The sequence below is a fragment of the Lactuca saligna genome, chromosome 8, assembly GCF_052625555.1.
Source record: "Lactuca saligna cultivar CGN05327 chromosome 8, ASM5262555v1, whole genome shotgun sequence".
In the NCBI taxonomy this organism is placed as follows: domain Eukaryota; kingdom Viridiplantae; phylum Streptophyta; class Magnoliopsida; order Asterales; family Asteraceae; genus Lactuca; species Lactuca saligna.
Window position 1 is genome coordinate 43755864 of NC_136424.1, and position 10276 is coordinate 43766139.

The following is a 10276-nucleotide window of genomic DNA, read 5'->3' on the forward strand; positions in this document are numbered from 1 at the left end:
TATTAATATTAAACAATAGGTGCATCAATATTTTCCATCGAGTACAATGTTATAACTAAAATATGTTATACGACTTCTTCAAAAATAAAAGTAGAAAATGTTATAAATTACAAAGTAAGTCTATTACATTACGTGTTTGTCATGATCACAGATGAATGTTGTTGACCTAATGTGACTGATGTTACATTCTATATGCAAGTACTTTAGATGTACACTTGTATTGAATCAAACTTATCTTTCACATTGTTATCTTTATTATATTAATGTCATTCACATATTCCAACTTCGAGAAAGGTATATTTAAAGGTAAATAATGTAGTTTATTTGAAGGATATAAATCTACTTAAAAAGAAAAGATTCCTAATGATATTTTCACTAAATTATAGATAAAATAATTACTAAGGAACTATACACTGTGATGCATGACTTCCTTTCTAATGAGTTTCTAAGATTTAGCATAAAATATCAAATCAAATTAATTTATTAGTAACTATAGTAGTTACAATTATATTTTATTTGGTGAAGCATAATTGTGAGATCTTTGGTGAAGTTTAGAGATGTAAAGTTGAAATACAAGGTAGTAATACCATCTAAATCCCTAATGATAATAAATGATGAATTAAACTTTACTTGATATAGTTTACTTTCTAATCGGTAGAAATATCCTCCTTTGTTTTTTTATTATGTTTCAATCACTATTAATTGTATCTTGCATACAAACACCAACACATTACATGTCTGTAGAATATTATAAAAGTCCATTTAAATCATTATATACAAACCCACCATAAATAAGCTCTCTTATTCCTCCAAATTCTAAGTTAGCATAGAGTAAGTTCCTAATGACAAATAAAGTGGGAGGCACATGGAACTTGATGCATCTCAAGAACCATAGCCTGGTGTAGCAATTGTTGTCACTAGTTACAACAAGGAATTGTTCAACTTGAATAATATATATCCACAAACACAAACTATTTGCAATAATGGTAGAAATCATCTTTGACTTTGAAAATGTGGAATATCTCATTGATGAGTTCTTCTTGATGGTTTTTGTCAAATCCGTAAACTACCAAGATGTTATATCAAATCTTGAATTTGATAAATGAATTTGATTCATGAACATTGAGATGTAATCCATATGTTATAATCAAGTATGGGTTGTATTAATCTTCTAATATATAGCATGGCTAGAAGGAGTAAGAAATTCTTTTATAAAGATTATATGAATGGATATTTATACACATTATGCAAGACTTATTATTAAAGAATTTTCTCATACTCATGTCATTGACTATGGTCATTATAATACTAATGATATTGACTATGATCAAACCTTTTCAAAAGTAGATATGGTTAGATCAACAAGGATATTGTTTATCATAACCACATTAATATGAGATATAACAAATTGATTTCAAGAAAAACCTCTCGTCTTAATAGACATCTACTAGAAGATATATATATCTTAGCCTAGAGGTTTTCTTAATACATATTATCCAAACTAAATGTGTAAAGCTTATGATCCACTTGTGGATATAAAGAAAACATCTCAATGCTAGAATCATGATTTTTATATACAAATACAAGGTGTACTTTTATATCAAAATGAAGATGACATTTATGTTTACTAAGCACTAGTGGGAGCATATTGATATTCCTAATCTTGTATTAGTGAAACACACTTAATCATGATAAATTACATTTTGACCATGCCAATATTTTCACCTTGACTCGAAATTTATTTCTAAAATGAAAGACTTTGGAATGATAAGATACATTCTTGGAATATAAAATCTATAGAGATATATAAAGTTAAATGTATAAAGTTCTAAATTCTTTTGCATGATTTAACAATATCTTGAAAGAGCTAAAGATACAAGATTCATTTGGAGGATTCTTGGCATTGTCACATGACATCATTTTTGATTATGTCTCAAAAGGACCTAACATATAGGTTTGAGCTAGATGAAGTGATTTATATTCTATTTGCTTGGGAAATAAGTCCCAAATTTATGTCATATTATGCCTAAGACTAACTATATGATTACGCTATGAACATATCACGAGATACAAATTAAATATATAGTTAAGTTACTAGATGGATATAAACGGTGAAAGGTCACACTAATTAAATATATAGTCAGACCCATTAGTAAAGTCCATTTTTTGAGCCAAGTATGAATGGTTACACTTTAACTGCATGACTTTATTATTCTAGAAATTAGGTTTTGATTTGGATTTAGCATTTGGATATTGGAACATTGTAACAACTACTATTACATAATATTTTGATATACTTGGATATGATCATCTCATTAATACTTGTTATGTTCTATACTAACATGGTTCATCCATGAATATTCTTGTCGTTATAAAAGTTCATAGTTTGTTATAATTGTGGGAGAAATTATTAAGTAAGACTAATATGAATAATATTTTTTGATTCTCACCAGATGAAAGTAGGTAAGTGGTAGTAGCCAAGTTTCGTAGATACCTATCAGAGAACTAGTATTGAACATACCCGTATCAAGATCACCACATAGATCGCTATTATGAGCGATACTTGATAAAAAAAAAGGTACTGTCTTTGTATCCTTAGCTCCTAAGATACATAGTTGGACTTAAGTGTAGGGAATGTCGTGATTTGATGTGGTTAAATCTTGTTCCTTAACTAGGAAGTTATAAAAGCCGTAATTAGGTATGGTGTGAAATATACAAGAGGCTTATACGATTTATTCGACTTATTTGTTGAGAGCAAGACCTCTAACGCACGTTGCCGAACGTTGAACTCTAAATGAGATTGATTTGATCGAATTCTCTTGTTTAACAGGATGTATGTGACAAAGGGATCATTGATCAACCTACCTTATATATTAATTGAGGCTTTGAGCTTTTTGGAATGGGCTATTGATAGAATGACACCAAGTCATATATTACTCGGGATAGTGAAATATTGTTATAACTTCACCCCTTTCTATATCAATCTTTGATAAGTCTTGAGTACATTGGATATTGAAAGATCTATATGTCCAAGTGTCATTATAGACTGATATTGGTAGATAATATATGATCCTAAATGGTCACACTGACAACAACTTGATGCAAATATATTATTTATAAGTTTTTGATTATTGATAAATAAATATATAGCTTGTAATTAATTGGAAATTATTTATTTCATGGAAGCATTAATTGTCAATACTAAGTATTAAAATATATCATAAGGTATGATTTAATATGTCATTTACATCTTTTTTGGATCAAAAAGGGTTTTATCTTATATGGATTTGTATGTTTTTATAATTTATGAAAATTAGAAGAGTTTTTATAGAAAAACTAGCTTCTACGTTTTAAGAAATATTCAAGGAGGCCAGTAAGTGAAATGAAGACATGCTAGTATTAATTTAATTATAAAACCATGTTCTTACACTTGTAGCCTTTTGTTTCTAGATGCATGGTGTATTAAGGCATCAAGACTCAATGGGTAAGGAGTTGGATTAAGATGGTTAATAGGCTTGCATATATCTCTTCTTTTACTAGCAAAAAACCATGAAATTTTAAGCTTCTGATATCCTTATTCTCTCTAGTTTTGTCTTTTAAAGTGTTAAGATCAAAGTCGGAAGAATTTGATACTTTACTTGAACTATCTTTTAGAAAAAAAGCTTTGTTTTGTTCCTAATGACTTAAGAGATTCTTTTATTATAAGATAAAGACTAGCATCGTATGAATGTGGCGAAATGTTGGGGGACACTACTAAAGAGCTTCTTCCATTGAGCTTAAAGCCATCTTCATCAACTTCCTAATTGCAAAAGGGAACCAAATTCTTCAAAGGTAGTATTCTATACTTCTTATAGTTTTGTTTTGAAAGTATAGTTGTTCTAATAAAGATCAATATATATGGAGGATTATAATTTTGGAAATATTGTTTTTCATTTTTGTTGTTATTTTTATTTCTAAATTGTTTATTCACCAATACTTCATAGTTGTATTAAAGGTACCTTTAAAGCAGTAAATCATATTGTTAACTATTATTGGTTTTTAATTTGTTTTTCATGTTTTTTGAAATTGTAAAAAATAACCGGTTTGATAAAAATTGTTATAACATCTAGTTTCAGGATGTTTCTAACTTCGAGATAGCAGATCATAATTTGATTGAGTAAAGGTTTTGGGCTTTAGGGAAAAAATTTAGACCTTATTAGAAGTTGATAATTTGTGTTAAGTGATTTACGCCCTTGGATTGTGTATTGGAGCCAAAAAGGGTAAAATGGGAAAATAGTGGCATTTTAGAGTCTTTGCGTGTATTAATGAATTAAGTTTGGTATGCATACAGTCAAAAGTAATTAGATAGACTTTGGATCATGTTAAAACATTTATGTGCATATAAAGATCACTGAAAGCAGATTCAGAAGGAAGTGGTTAGGACTATTTGAAGTTGGAATGGAAATATGGGAAAGCTGTCACCATGACGTGGTGAGAAAGTCACCATGGCACGATGAGTTATGCAACCCAAACCCACAATATTAGTTTTTTCTACGTTATAAAGGCAATACCTTTAGGTATTAGGTCATTCTATAACCTCCATCACATCAAGAGCTCCTTGGAAGTAAATCCTAACCTCCCCCTTCATAGTTTGAGCATCTCCTCTCTACTCTTACACCCTTTTTTGGATTTTGGTGGTTTTATTTTATGATTTCTTGAAAGATTCAGTATTGGAGCTTTGCAGCAGAAGATCTCAACTTTCACCTACCTTTTGGAGCTTTGTAAGTTGCAAAGATCCATGATTTATCATATTTCATCTTTGGATTTATGAGACAATAGTGTTTTATTTCATATTTTGGTGTTTTGGTCCCTTTATTGGTTTGATATTGGGAGTTTGGACAAGTCCATGATCTTAGTTTCATAATCGACTTTAGATCTGACATTTTGGTAGAATTTAGAGAGCATGTATGACATCTCTTTACTCAATACTTAAAGAGAAGTGAGTTTTAGGACATTTTATGGACTTAGGGTTTTAGATATTGTATTATTGTGGTCTCCTAATCGATAAAGTTGGATAGTATGTCCATTAAGACCTTTAGAGGAATCAGATCTAAGCTTTTGAGCTTTATACATTAAGGGTTAAGTGCATAATCCATTACGGTGTTTTGGATGCTCACCACGGTGCGGTGAGTGGTGAACCTTATTGTAGTGGTAGGTTTAAGAAGGTTCTATTTTGTTGGATGTTGCCACGGTAGGTTCATGCGGTCGGCCATGACGTGACACGTAAACCATTGGCTTTTTGACCAGTTTGAACTTTGGTCAAACTTGGGAGGTTTTGAGTTATAGTCTAAGGTTTTCTTGTGGTTAATTTAGGCAGTTCGTGGAGCTGACTCTTTGGGAATTCAAATAATCATATTCAGCTTTTGATGCAAGTGAGTCTTCTCACTATATTATGGAGGGCATAAGTGTCATGATATGCAAGATTTTCATTATGACTTTTTTGTAACACTAGTAAAAATTAATAAAAATTTAAACTTCTTCAACCAAACAAATATCATAATTTTCTACACTGCAGTTTTCAAAATAGTTTAGACATCAGAGTTTTTTTTTTTCCAAAATCATAAAACACAATATGAGGAGGTGCACGGTCACGCCTTCGCCTTTTTGCGATCCTCTAAGGTACATGAAATATAACCCAAGAATGTAAGCCCAAAGATTAGTGAGACCCCCCCCCCCCCCCAAAGTACCATTACATAAATGGGTCCACATCTAACATAATGGATTACCCCGAAGCCCATAACATAAGTCCAGCTTGCCCCTGGGCCCACAACTTATGTCTAGCTTGCTCTCCGGCCTGATCAATCCTAGGACTGAATACCACTAAGCCTTAAGTATGATTCTGGCATGCCCTTACCGGTCCTCAACTTGTATCTAGAATGCTCATGAGCCCTCAGTATGAGTCTAACATGACCTCCCCGACCCTCAGCTAATATATGGCTTGCTACAGCACGGGGCAGTACAACCTTAACCCAAACACTCAATATGTTGACATATAACATACAATATAATATACAGATAAACATACATTGTCACAGGTAGTCCTACAGTTCTACCGGAGTAGCATATTAAAACTAGCATGCAAGACTAAGATATCAAGACTAGCATGCATATCAATTTTGTACTCGACATATCAACAATATCAAGTTATCAAATCTAAGGGTTGGCCTTGGTGCCTTCGACCCAATAGTACAATAAGGAAAACTCACCTCAAAAGTGGCACAAAACTGATAGGGCCTAACTCCGAATCTCAACTCATAACTTAAATGCCTACAACCAACAAATGGCCAATTCCATCAAAACCCAGAGTACCCAAAATACGCTTAAGGTCAAATTGGTCAAAGTAAAATTCAAAGTCAAGCTCAATGTCCCAGGTTGATCCAATAAGATGTGTTCTCTTTTTACCATGTCGTGTTCCAGGAATAGTCCCATAGACGACAAATCTTCAGCAAACATGATGTGTTCACCAGATTCCCAACAGCTTAAGATATTTAGCTGCCTTTTCGGCCCCATGAGTACCAAGGATCAGATCTGGACTAGGAATGTGGTTAGGAAGGATGAAGTTTCCAACTTTATCCTTTGGAACTATAAGAAGCTCTAAAAATCCAAACTACATGCTTGATCATGCAAGGGCTCAACCATAAAGTCCTCAATACTTAATATCCAAAGTCCCCTCCTTCCAGAAGTAGTTTAACCACCTAAACCATTCCAAATATTTTCACTTTATAATACATGCATGTCCAATGCATTTCTTGAACCCATATTAGGTCAAATAGAAAATTCATGACCTACTTTCTATGCATGGCATCAAATCTTTGGTTGGAACCATATTCAAGACACTACAAGGTCTCCTTGACCTGATGATTCATATGAGATCCCTCTACACATCAACCATAACAAAGAGAAAAGCGGACATAACTCAAGATTTCTGACCAGGAATGGTAAAAACCGAGACTTGAACACTTACAATGGTCTAAGAGAGTGCTACACTGAGGTATGATGCTTGCTAGCCACAACCTTGCTACTTTCTTCCTTCAAAACACCAAATATCTCCACAAATAGGAGAGGAAAAGATTAGGATTTCTTTTTTGGCTTGACAGGGAAAATGGAGGCCGAGTTTAGACAAACCCTAGCTCCCATAATCCTTAAATTAGGGACTAAACCCAGGAATATTAGGGTTTCACACACAAAGGTTAACATGCCGTGCCTAGAGGGAAAACACGTCGTGTTGCTGATGTTGGATAAGGTGTCTAAGTCCATAACTTATTTGGTATATACTTGACCCGACCGGCATGGTCCATTTGGGTTGCATCTCATCCAAACTAATATGGACAATTTTATGAGAGTTATACACATATGTTTATTAATATATTATGAGTTATAATATATTAATATGAAGTTACGTTATTTAATTAGTTTTAGTCTTAAATTAATTATGAATTGATTTAGAGATTAAAAGGAAGACTAATTAGATTATGGGCTATTTGTTTTATATAGTGTGGGCTAATACTCATTTGTTAATGGGCTAGGCTTATGTGGAAGTCCATGGATGATCCATGGAGCTTTTAACCCATGGATCCTTGGAAAGGAAAAGACATGGGTTATTAGGGTTTCACCCTAACCATGCACACTATATAAGCATGCTTATGGAGCATGAAATGGAGCCTAAGAGAAAACTAGTGAACTAGTGTGTGTGTGCTTGTGTGTGGCCAATTTTATACAAGGTGTATACTCTCTCAAAGTTTTCCAAGAGTTTGTGGTGTTTGTGATTCCATTTGAGGCATTCACACTATTGGTGCTTGGCCCTCAAACTCCTTAGAACCAAACTCACCAAAAGGTATGTAATCTCTTCTAAATCTTTTATGTTGAAATGTTCCCCATGCCATGTTAGATAGGTTATAAACCTTGGAAAATTATTATTTTGCATGTATTTAGACAAACATAGATCCAAGGTTTATTAGGGTTGCATGCACACTTAGGAAGTGTTAGATTGCTCAAAACCCAACAAAGGTATCAGAGCCTAGGCTTGCTTGTTTGATACTTGATGCAAAATAGTGAAAAAAAGTCGAAATCATTGCTGTCTGCATGGTGGACTCGCCGAGTCCATTGGGGGGACTCGACGAGTCAGTTCATGCACTCGACGAGTAGGATCGAAAGAGTGCAGATTCTCGACTTTTGCTGCTGGAAATGGACTAGAAATATTACCCTAAATTTTTTTGGTGTTATAAAACTTATTTTAGTTGGTGTAATGGTTGTTCTAATCCATTGACAATAGCATATATCAAAATTCCATGATTTTATGTGTTCATGTAATTCTTGAATTTTTTATGATCATGTTCATGTTCTTATGAATTTAGAAAATGATAGGAATTATTTGCTGAATTGTTTAGGGTTAATTCTTGATCATTTATGTGTTTTAATGGAGTCCATAATTTGTCCTCAAGTTATGGATTACCAAAGGTCACTTTTATTTAACACACACTTAAAAAAGATAAGTTACATGAAAATGAAGAGTCTTCATTTTTATGAACCTTTAATTCATAACTTATGAAATGAAGAGTTTTGCAAAGTTACAAAACATGCCCTCAAGTTTTGGAATTTGTAAAGTTTCACACACTTTAATAAACTTTAATTCCAACCCTTAGAGTTTTAATAGTTAAAATTCAACCCTTATACTATTTATAATATTAATGGTTAATTATTATATATATATGTATAAGAATAAGTTGTTTTACCGATAGTAGGCCTCATTCACGAAGCCGATCAATAAGGTGGGTATAAGGTTGTTGCCTATAAAATGGCAACTTAATGGGTGTATACTCTCACCCACCGCTTGCTTGATCGGTGGAGGGTTGTTAGCCTAACGGGTAGAACAATGACTTTAAATCCTCATTAAAAGTATAATGAATATTATAAAATAACTAAACTCTTTTAATTCCCAATATTAGTTATTTTAGGAAAATGTGAACATGGTGCTAGTCCATGGAATTCACACTTTGTACCTTAGCAAGTCGTTGGTGGAGCGTGTGTGGTTAACCAGCACACTAACTAGGACTAGTAAGGATCACGAAGGGTGACTTAATGTTTGTCATAGATCAATGGAGTGTGTGTGGTTAACCGGCACATTGATTAGGTGATAATATTAAGAGTACCAAGTGAATTAGCATGGTTATTCACACCTTGTTTTGTGATCCTCGGCATCCCAGTCACAAAACTTGAAGGGCACAATCGATATTGAAACATGCCATTGAAAAGTTCAATGAATCTCAAAAGAATCTAGGAATTTCATATCCAATTAAACCTAATAAATCATTTCGTTTTCATGGTGGAAATTGGTGAATCGTCATTCACCTACCTTTCAAATATATTATTACTTAGATTACGGCATCCCTCTTCTAAGTGTAATATATTGTGATTGGATCCTAGCCTTAATATTATATTTGGGTGTCTTACTAAGGATCCTAAATATCTAATCTAAACATACTTTCTTCTTTCAGATGTCTTCCAACACTAATGCTTCAGGCTCTAACCCAACTAGTTCTTTCTCTCTCATGAATCTTTGTGGGAGGATCATATTTGATGGTTCCAACTTCATGGATTGGATTAGGAACATCAGGATGTTTACTCGTTATGAGGACAAAGAATATGTCCTCGATAAGGAGTTAAAAGAACTTGATGAGTCTACCGCTACTCCTGAGGAGATCGCTGAATTTAGGACTCATGAGAGAGATGCTACTAAGGTGGCATGTATCATGATGGCCACGATGACATCCGAGCTCCAAAAGTCATATGAAGATTTCTACCCTTTTGAGATGCACCAAGACCTGATGGAAAGGTACCATCAGAGTGCTCGTCAGGAGTGGTATGAAATAATCTCCTCCATAATAACTACCCGCATGAAGGACGGTGAATCCGTCACGGGCCACATGCAAAAGATGCAAAGGTATGTGGACCGTTTGCTGAAGCTGAATGTTAACATCCCCAAGGAGTTGGCAATTGACATCATTTTTCACTCCTTGCCTTCTTGTTATGATCATTTTCGAATGACATATCATGAACAAGGAGGAAGTTACCCTCAGCAAGCTTCAAGGACTCTTGAAGACCGCGGAAACCGGTCTTAAGGGTAAGGCGGTTGTTACCTCTACTACTCCTACTCCAACATCTACCCCTGTTTTAGCTATTAGGCAAGGTAAAGGGAAGAAGAGGAAGCACCCTTCGAAGGGTACCAAGGGAAAGTCTC